This window comes from Dermacentor andersoni, chromosome 4 (assembly GCF_023375885.2).
Source record: "Dermacentor andersoni chromosome 4, qqDerAnde1_hic_scaffold, whole genome shotgun sequence".
NCBI classification, from domain to species: domain Eukaryota; kingdom Metazoa; phylum Arthropoda; class Arachnida; order Ixodida; family Ixodidae; genus Dermacentor; species Dermacentor andersoni.
Window position 1 is genome coordinate 71,696,444 of NC_092817.1, and position 10,304 is coordinate 71,706,747.

General features: G+C 44.9%; 1 protein-coding gene across 2 annotated transcripts in view; it reads right to left on the minus strand.

Annotated features, from left to right (window-relative positions):
* Positions 1–5,315, minus strand: part of LOC126536774 (alpha-tocopherol transfer protein-like) — a 30,523-nt gene extending 25,208 nt beyond the window's left edge. Inside the window, exon 1 of one of the 2 annotated variants that reach the window (XM_050183778.3) lies at positions 5,100–5,315. The gene's annotated coding sequence lies outside the window, so the exon portion shown is untranslated. The remainder of the gene's footprint in view (positions 1–5,099) is intronic. The other variant, XM_055073909.2, reaches the window with a different exon arrangement.
* Positions 5,316–10,304: the final 4,989 nt, after the last annotated feature.

The window sequence follows — 10,304 nt, forward strand, 5'->3', positions numbered from 1 at the left end:
AAATAAAGACAGCGAAGTCAAACTTCTACTCAAACACACTTCAAGGATTCCTAAGAAATTCACCGAGCAAATTCTGGAACTACCTTAAACCTAAGGCATCAAATGATCCCCAAGTGTCGCCCGAAACTAACAAACAAAGTGCTAACTCACTAAATCACTATTTTTCTTCTGTCTTCACAACTGACGATGGGAAGCTACCTCAAATTGACATCACCGTTAATAGCAAACTAAGCCCTCTTACCGTCACTGAAGCCGGAATACTGAACCTTCTAAACCTGGACACGAAAAAAGGGTCAGGCCCGGATAAAATGCCCAACGCTTTCTTGATACGCAGAATGGACGACGAAGTACTTTTGTATAATATTTAACAAATTATTATCATCATCTGTTCTTCCACAGGATTGCAAATCTGCAAAAGTTGTCCCAATACATAAATCAGGCTGCAAAGACAACCCGTCAAACTTTCGGCCGATTTCGCTTGCAAGTACCGTGTGCAAACGCCTGGAACACATCATACTAAAACATATAACCGTTTTCTTAGAAAAGGAGAGTATCATGTCACCATATCAACATGGCTTTCGCAGAGGCCTTTCTACAATCACTCAACTACTGGAACTAAGCCACGACATATCATTTGGTATTGACCAGCACAGACAAACAGACCTCATCCTGCTCTATTTCTCGAAGGCATTTGATCGGGTATCACACAAAAAGCTCATAAGGAAACTTGAGATTACATTAGGTACAGGCCTCATAATTGACTGGATTTGCGACTATCTTAGTAACCGTACCCAATTTGTGGAAGTGAACGGACAGATTTCCTAGACAGCCCGGGTAACATCGGGAGTCCCCCAAGGAAGCGTTCTGGCTCCTCTTTTATTTCTAATTTTTATTAATGACCTACCCGCAAAAATCACAGGAGACATTAGGCTATTTGCAGACGACTGCATTCGTTATAGAAATATTAACTCGCATGATGACCACATAACATTAAACAACTTGAAAGCTTTGTCTAACTGGTGTGCCCACTGGCAGATGACCATCAATACTAAGAAATCACCAGAAAAAAGTAACTCGAGCTTTACGTATACCGTTAACGACGTGCCACTAATACGAGTTCATGAACACAAGTACCTCGGATTAACGTTAACACATGACTTCAGATGGAACTCCCATATAAACAACGTTACAGCGACTGCAATGAAACGCCTTTTCTTACATGGAAGACACTTACGACTAGCACCACCCGATACAAAACTTCTGGCTTACAAAACTTTCGTCAGGTCAGTCCTTGAGTACGCAAATGTTATCTGGGAGTGCCTCATAATCAGAAAGTGGTTTTGGCGCGTAAAACCCCATATTTTAATTTTTTTAGAATGTTACCTGGTTCCCGCTCACGAAACAACTAATTAAAAAACTAGATGGTGTATGAAGGAAAGCTCTACGGTATATGTACAGTAAACATAATTTAACAACCTCGCCCACCGAACTACTTATTAACAAAGCCGGAATCCTAACAGTAAAAAACCGAGCTGTACTAACCCGTTCAAAACTTATGTACCAGCTCCTACACAACAATCTTAATATTGATACCGCTAGATACATCTCCAGAAATGAAACACGGCCAACGCGACATAAATACACACAAACACTCAATGAGTATTCTTTTCATACCGATTGCTTTAAGAATTCATTTTTTCCTTTAGCGATGAGAGAGTGAAATAAGCTGAATGAATCCATTAGTAACAGCTCCTCATTAGATACATTTGCTAATTCGGCGGAAAAACATCTCCTCGTCTTACAGCTCTGATTTACATACTCCGGTTTGTTACCGATCTTCATAGCCTAACACTTTAATCTATGAGTGTTCTTTTTGTATGATGCATTATACGCATGACTGCATCCCGTTTGTCATGTCTATTAGGTGCTTTACATCACATGTGCTTTCAGGTGGTTTCTTTATCTTGTTTGGATTCTTCTTTTCTCAGTTTTTTTTCTTCGTTATAGTATTGTGTACCCAAATATTGCATTTGTGATGAAGTACTTTATTCTTTTGTTTAGCGAAGCCAAAACCTTTGCAATGACACACTCGTGATTATATAATGTCTTTATATTTGTTCGCAAATACCACCATATGTACTTGCCCTTCCTGATATAATCCCATGAGAGATTGACATTATGTGAAACAAGTAAATATATATATATATATATATATATATATATAGGTAAAAAGGCAGTTCAACGAAAGTCCATCAGTGATCCGTCTATTATAAGTGAGCGGCCTCCGAGATAAAAACCTACAGTTCCGATATTGCGGTGACTGCGAGAGAAATTCGTTTTTAGCATTAAGTCGTACCTCTTTCAGGTAGCGGATCTATGATTTAACTCGCGTGCACCACATTGCAAAGTGTTGTTCAATAGCTCACTCGTCACACGTCCTGCCTTTTCGATGAGCGAAGCGCTACTGACAGTGGTCCGGAAGAGAACAGTCAATTGCACTATATATATATAGTGTGTGTGTTTCTTTGATGTGCCTTTTTACCTATATATATATATATATATATATATATATATATATATATATATATATATATATATATATATATATATATATATACAGTCCCCTTTGAGAAATGCAGAGGCGACAAACTGTCAAACAGCCAGCTTCATTTAATAAAGTTGTGCATCTATCGCCGTCAAGGTTTTTGCCTATCTTATTTCGATTCTTACTCTAGTCCTGAAAACTTCCTCTCGGTATTGCTACGGTAAGGTGAAAGAGAGAACTACGACGTCGCCGGAGACGACGAAAAGTCCTCATGGCCTTGCTGGCTTCACTCTCTTCCGCCTCCGTGAATATTCTACATCTTTGTAAATACATCCTGTAAACAGCTTTATAGCGTAACAATATTGTACCCTTACCTAAGCTTCCAATGACTGCTCTTATACCAATCTCTTCCCCGCTTTCTTTTTAATCATTACCCTAGAAGCATTTTACTTCTATCGACTGCTGACCAGTTATTTCTGCCATCGTCTTTGAATCCCAAGGCTTTCGGAAGGTGGACGTTCCCTACGAATCTCGCTGGGTGAATTCCTTGCCATTCCATTCTGGATGGACCGAGTCGTTTCTCGGCTTTTATTGCAGCACACGCATACCTTATCCTGCGTTGCATATTTGCTCCGGTATATTTGTATCCTCAAGCAACCAGGTCACGCATCAAGTAGCAAAGCACTGTCCTTCACGTTATCATACAGATTTTTCCTCCTGATTTCTTTACTGCCATTTTTGTAAATCCCCATGGTCATTTGCTGCTCCAATACTGGAGCTTCCTAGCAGGAGATCTCTCTCTTGTGGAGAAGTGTAACAGAAACCATACTTGCACCATAATTTTGTTCTTTAGAAGCTCAGAAGACTAAAATACGATTTCGAAGAACATCACAACAGTCCACAACCCTGGCCCCGACCTTGAGAGCAACGGTACACGTATCACCCATACCAACACACATGCACCCAGAATACAACAAAGAGAGAAGACAAGGGAAAGCCACCGCGCTACAAAAAAAAAAATGCTAGATAAAGAAAGCAACAGGGCTTTCTTCGTTCGACATAAAGTACACGGAAGCCAACTATATGGAAGTACATGGAAGTAAATTATATGAACACAGTGTCCTGTGCCCTAATAGCTTCGCTCCTGCGTCTGCTACAGGCGGCACAGGAGTGTTGCTTCCGCTCATGAAAGACGGAGTTGCAGGCATGAGTCCAGTCTGCATAGAGTCTCCTTAACTCGGCATGGCATTCACGAACGCCTATTCCTTCCGTATTGGATTGGCCGACAGCCCTGCTTGCGACAACTGTGGTTGCGAGGAGACTGTCAAGCACCTCCTATGTGACTGTGCCCGTTACAATGTGTCAAGAAACGTGCTCGCGACCGCGCTCAAAAACTGGACGATCAGCCCTTCACAGAGGAAAAAGTTCTAGGACACTAGTTCAGATGGGTTTTGGCAGTCAAAGCCTTAAGGGCTCTGCTCAAGTTCTTAAGGGCTTGTGAATTGTGCGACCGGCTTTGAAAGTTGTAGCGCGCAGCATCGCGTTATTGTGCAAATTTTTCTCACTTTACTTTTTCATTATTTGTTTCTTCTTTCACATTTTATTCCCTTTGTCCCTTTCCTCAGCACAGGGTAGCCAGCCAGTACTTACATGGCCTAACCTCTCTCTCTCTCCTGCGTCTCCAGTGAACGCCCGCGATGTCTTTGTTAAAATTGTCAGAGTTACCAAAACATCATTTTCCCAATCGTCGCGAATTTCATGCAAAGCGATCCAGCAGTTGCCTCATAGAAGCCTCTCTGCGTTTCGATGTGTTCGAAGAGAGAAACGGAATTCACCCCGAGCTATAGGGTTTCCCCTTAAAGCCCAATAATCAATATTAAATAAAAATATTTAATGAAAAGAGCACGTTGCATCTGTCAAGAAATTTGGCTGATTGCTCTCCACAAGAACGAATGAAACGTTGCGTCATTTTCGAAATTGCACTCTCCTAGCGTTTAAGGAGACAGTAGGTCCCACACGCTTACTTAAATATAAGTTTAGTGAAGTGACACAGTGACGAGTGATCTGTATTTTATTAACAACTGTACGCAAGGAAATCTTCACACTCATCCCCCACCCACCGCATTGGCTTAGTGGCTCTGGCATTGAGCTGCTGAGTGAGAGATGGCGGCTTCGATCCCGACCAGGGCGGCCGCATTCCCTTGCGTACAGTTTGCAAAAATACCCACGTACCGTGAATTTTGCGCGCGTTTATGTACCCCTGGTGATCAAATTCATTCGGGACTCCCTACTACGCGTCCCTCATAATCAGATCGTGGGTTTCGGCACACTTAATCCCAAATGTTATTTTTGTTTTCATTTTTACATTCTTTTTCCCATCGAAGCTGTTTTGGGTCGTGCGGCTTTCCAGTGACGCACACGCAACTTTTCTTGTTCTGCGCCGTGTTCTTGAAGCGTAGCAAATACATGAGGGTTAGGGGAGACACATCGCCTTGGCTTTGAGAGTGCGCCTCGGTCCCATTACACATGGTTGCTGATAAAAAGGCCAACGTACCGCGAGTTGTCCTCGACTTCTCGGCTCCTCGCAAATCCGTCTATACACGAGGTGGAAGTGAGTCTCGCAGAACAGGCACAAGTCAAGTTCGACGAGGCCAGACCGACGGGCGCTTCAGCGCTGAACTTTCCTCGCGTCGCACGTTAAGGGTGCGGCTGCTAGACGGTCGAGCGACCAACTAAACAACCTCGTGGACAATAGCAGAATCCTACCCGCGTAAACAGGAAAGACATCACGGTGCCTCCCGCCGCCTCCTTGAAACCAGTCTCGGTAACGCAGATTCTGCAAGCACAAGAGCAGTATCAATGTTTGGCATTAGCCCTCCAGGCCCTTGTTTGCAGCTCTACGCTAAGTAAGGATAAAAAAGAAGAATGGGAAAAAAGGGGGGATGGAGGAATGAATTGCGTGTCGATAATGCGACCGGCTGTATGTATATATATTTCGATCCCTCGCGTTGGCTGAACCCCTCTCGTTTATTTCTGCTTTTCATTTCGGCCGCCGTATGTATACAGTTCTGCGAAGGCTTGAATGTGCCGGGAATGCGTAATCGCCTGGCGCGTGATAGCGCTCCAAGTCAACACGAAGCATTCACAGCCAAACAACATTGTTTTTTTTTCCGCCTCCACTGTGGAAATCGGAGCCAGGCTCGATTCTGATCGTGGCTTTCTGCGTCGGATAATGTTGTGCAGCTATAGCTTCTTGAACAGCTCATTTGTGTCATCTACTCACGCATTTACTTTTCTCCGAACCTGTCCTTAGGTTGTGGCGCCAGATTTCTCGTACTGGCTTGCCATCATTAAAAACGAAAGTTCGCTCGGGCTATTGGTCCAAATAGTTTGTGACCGATGCGCGTTTCGCGTCGTAGTACAAGTTCAAATAAAAACGAAGAGAATGCAACTCAGAGCTCGAAGCAAACGTGACCGACCGTTCGCTGCCACCGTCTGTCCACTCCAGACGTCTGTATATTTAACCGCATGTAAACATTTATCGCAAAGAGAAAATCTTTAACACACCTAAATATTTTCTAACGACGTAGAGAGAGAATATACTAGAGAAATAAAGAAGTTCACTAGAAAAAGAAAACTGTTTATTTGGCAACCCTACTCCGGGACAGTGGAATGAAGAAGAAAAACAGGGGAAATGCTTTAACGAAGGCCAGTCGTCCTTAAGAAGTACTAAAACATCCTTCACTGCCTTATGAGCCTACGATTGTCGGAGGCGGGGCTCGACTACAACGCCTGCACGGACAGCGCCCGATGGACCAATCGTCGCAATGTGTTGGAGAGCGATTTTCTTCGTGATGCGAAGTGGGTGGCACAGTTCACATGTTCGAGCTTCGCTTCTGAGCCTCAGACATCGAAGGCGTCGCACTTGGTCATCCCAATTACTGTAGGTGTGACGGAGAAGTCAAATAAACGCAAGCGATCTGAGAAATGTCACCAAGTGTTTCTGGCAAATATATACCTTCAATTTATTTAGACTAGGTAAGTATTTTTCTAAGTTGGACCAGCTGCTTAGTTTGACCGACCAACCGACTGACCCACCGACGGTCAGATACATGGTGCGGCTAGTTAAACATCACCTGAAATGCTCGAGAGGCGAGCCTTGGGTGCTGCTAGCATAGCTAACATGCTAACATGTTAGCATGCCAACATTCTGCTGCTAGCATAGCTGTTAGTGACGATATACGAAAACCGGTGAGGGCGATGAGGAAGCCTTCGATGAACTCAAATCTCCGCGCCAGTCTCTGTCTGTCGGAGGCGTATCATGTATGGTTTGTCTGCCCAACCTGTGACCTACCCCACTCCGCGTACCTTTCCCTGCTTTTAGTGCCCTTCCAGATGTCTTTGTGTACCTAATTTTCTCCGAAAGCGATGCGCTCCTTGCGCCCCTTTGTTGTTTTGGGGAAGATGGTATGACACAACCGAAAAACATTTTGAGAAGGACGGCTCCTTCTCTCCCTCCCCCCTTTTCCCTTTTGAGAGCCCCACTGGCGTCGGCATTATTCCACGTGCTTTCCACCACGCACACATTACAAGCAAGACGGCTTCAAGACTGCGTGATCAGTGCGTTTTGGCTTGACTACGCCTCGTTAGCCAACTCATTGAGAAGACCATCGTAGCTTGGTCGAGTAAAGTTACGAACCGTAATTGGTCGTGCATTATAGTATTGATCAGAAGCGCGCTTACGTCCACACCGTTCTGACCCGTCACGCGAGGGCAAGAAAATGGTTCGCTTTACAGCCCTTTACAATATTGCACCGCGGATGCTGCTGTCTCACTTACGGCAGTGTTTTACATATCCGTCCGCCTCTTAAGCTTTTTTGAACGCCATCACAGACGGGAAAGTGAACCACCGGTTTGACACCACCAGGCAGGCTTTTGGGCACAGTTGGGGGTCCACAATTGGGGGTCCCACATGCAACACGCGCTATTCAATTCAATTCAATTCAATTCTTTATTCAACATCGTCATGAGGATGTTGGGTGCATCGACAAAAAGCCAGAAGAAAGGCTTGACAGAGGTCGACGCACCCTACAATGACTTGGCAACAGTATCGCAGTGTATCATACAGCATGTGTAAAGCATTCGCAATAACAACATTGACACAAATGAAACGGTACTTGAACATTACAGGCAAAAACAAAAGCAAGCACAAAGCATTATGACATAAGTGTCAGCAGTACATAAATTAACACCAATTCACAGCGCGTTATTTAACGTCTGTGGAAGAATGTAGCTAAGCATTTGGCGACCATAATTCGTTCGCGTTTTAGGCACAAACCACGTGAAGCCAGTTCGGGTAGCATACTTAAGTTCCTTGCATTTCAAGATTGCCAGGTCTAACATGAATGTATTATTCTGTCTTATACTTGTTTTATACCGCCTTAACAGTAAATTTTTCATGCAATTGGGGAAGGGGGGTGATGCCAAGTGACGCAAAGATCGGTGCGGTATGTTCAAATCTCGAAGCATTAACAATATTTCGAACAAAGACTATGAAACTTCTCCTGCGTAGTGCCTAGGGAGAGTCATATATTCAGGGAGCAAAATCCCCCCCATTTTCTCTCTCGCACCCGCTCTTACTCCTGCATGCGCACAAACGACAGGCACTGCACTTAGTAGCAATTGTAAAGCCGCTACCAGGCGCAAGGGCAACTGATTGCGGCTCAGTCTCCCGCTACATAGGGAGGAAAGCGGGGCGGCAGCGCGGGAGGGAGGCTTCCACTCCGCCAAAAAGTGCGCACTTTTGCACGGTCGCGCGCGTCGTATCTTAAGAGCGATGTTCAGACAGCTCATACCTTTGTGCGCGCTGTGTTCCCGTCGCTCTTGCGTTGACGCGATAGACAGCACGAAGGTCGCTTCGTTCTCTATGGCTGCCACGCTTGCTCACAGTAGCGTTTCGACAGTGAGTGTCCGCGCTTACCGAGTGTAATGGGTTCGTGTTTGCTGGTGCGCTCTGACACCACGATTGTTAATTCAGTTAGTAGGCGAATGTTTCCAAGTTTACGCGGCCGATAAAAGTCGTGTGTAAAGGCTGACGTGCTTGATCTGCAGATCAAATTTTCGGCGATCGCCGACTGTGTTACCCGCTGTCATTGTGCTTCGAATGTCACTGTCATTTAGGGACACAAGTTCATCCAATAAAGAGCTAGTTTCATCACTCATAATTATGCTACTGTGTTCTCGACCGTCATTACGACGCTATAATACGCACCTACTTCAACGTGCCCACTCTGCCAGTGGTAATTGTGGTGGCCGGCCGGAAGTAGTCTGCTCATAGTACGTGCGTAAATGGAAGATGGTGGACGATTAATTAAAATTACATTACGGGGTGTTACGTTCCAGAACCACGATCCGGTTATGAGGCACGCCTTAATGGGGCACTCCAGAAATTTGGACCACCTGAGTTTCTTTAACGTCCGCCTACATCTATAGCTACCCCCACGGGTGTTTTCGCATCTCGCCACCATCGAAATGCTGCCGCCGTGGCCGGGATACGATTCCGCGATCTCCTGCTTATCAGCTCAACACCATAGCTAATAAGCAACTACGGCATGTGAGATCGTGGATGATTCACTATCCAAAATACATCGACAGCTTACTTAAGCTGTTCTATACTGGGACCTCGGTCTGACCGCAGGTTCACTCGGCAGAGCAATTTCTGCATTATTTGAATTTTGGCAGACCGCGAGGATCGACTCACGACTATAAAAGTCCTTGTGAAATATTTGTTGACGATTTCCGACCACATCGTCTTCATTCATAACCCCTCTTCTCTATACTTTATCCCGGCGCAGAGTAGCAGGCTTGAAGAGCCCACCTCTCTGTAGCAGGCTTGAAGAGCCCACCTCTCTGGAGTTCCTTAAACTTCCCCACATCTTTCTTAACAGGATGCAAGGACAACGGGCCGCTCTGACAGTTGAAGATTTTTTTACTCGCCGAGTTGCAGTGCAGATACAAATGGTGCCAGCAGTTGGCATGAAATCCTCGACATCTTCGTTCCATTTCTTAAATGATGTAACTGGGCATCAGTGTATTATATTACACAACAGGAGTCAGGGCGGCTAGACATCGCTTATCATCGAAGCAAATGTAGCTCAAGCAGGGTATCGGGACCTATAAGGCTTGATGGTCTCCTCGAACACTAGTTTGTGTTCAGCACGGTGTTTCTGCAGCACAGGCCTTGCCTGTTTGCAAGAAGTGCGCACTCCAGCAGATGCAAAATCATCAACGAAAAAGAAAAGAGGACACCCCATATTGTCCCTTTTCCGATGGATGCTGCTGTGAGGACAACGGGAGGGCACCACACTTGGTCACACTTCAACTTGGTCACCAGCGAGTGAAGTCCTGTCCCAACTGAAATCTGGCTTCGCGGGAAAGAGCTACCAAAAATTGGGTCAATAACGCTGGCTAACGTAAAGTATACTTACGAATAAATGTTAGCTTAATTTCTGGGCTCCAACACAGGAAAATGGGAGAAGGAGAGAGCGAGAAAAAAACGTAAAGTATACTTAAGAATAAATGTTACTTTAATTTCTGGGCCCCAACATAGGAAAATGTGAGAGGGAGAGTGCGAGAAAAAAAACGTAAAGTATACTTAAGAAGAAATGTTAGCTTAATTCTGGGCCCCAACATAGTAAAATGGGAGAGGGAGAGATCGAGAAAAAAAAAGAAGGGCCAGTGAGGTCGACAAGGAAAAAGG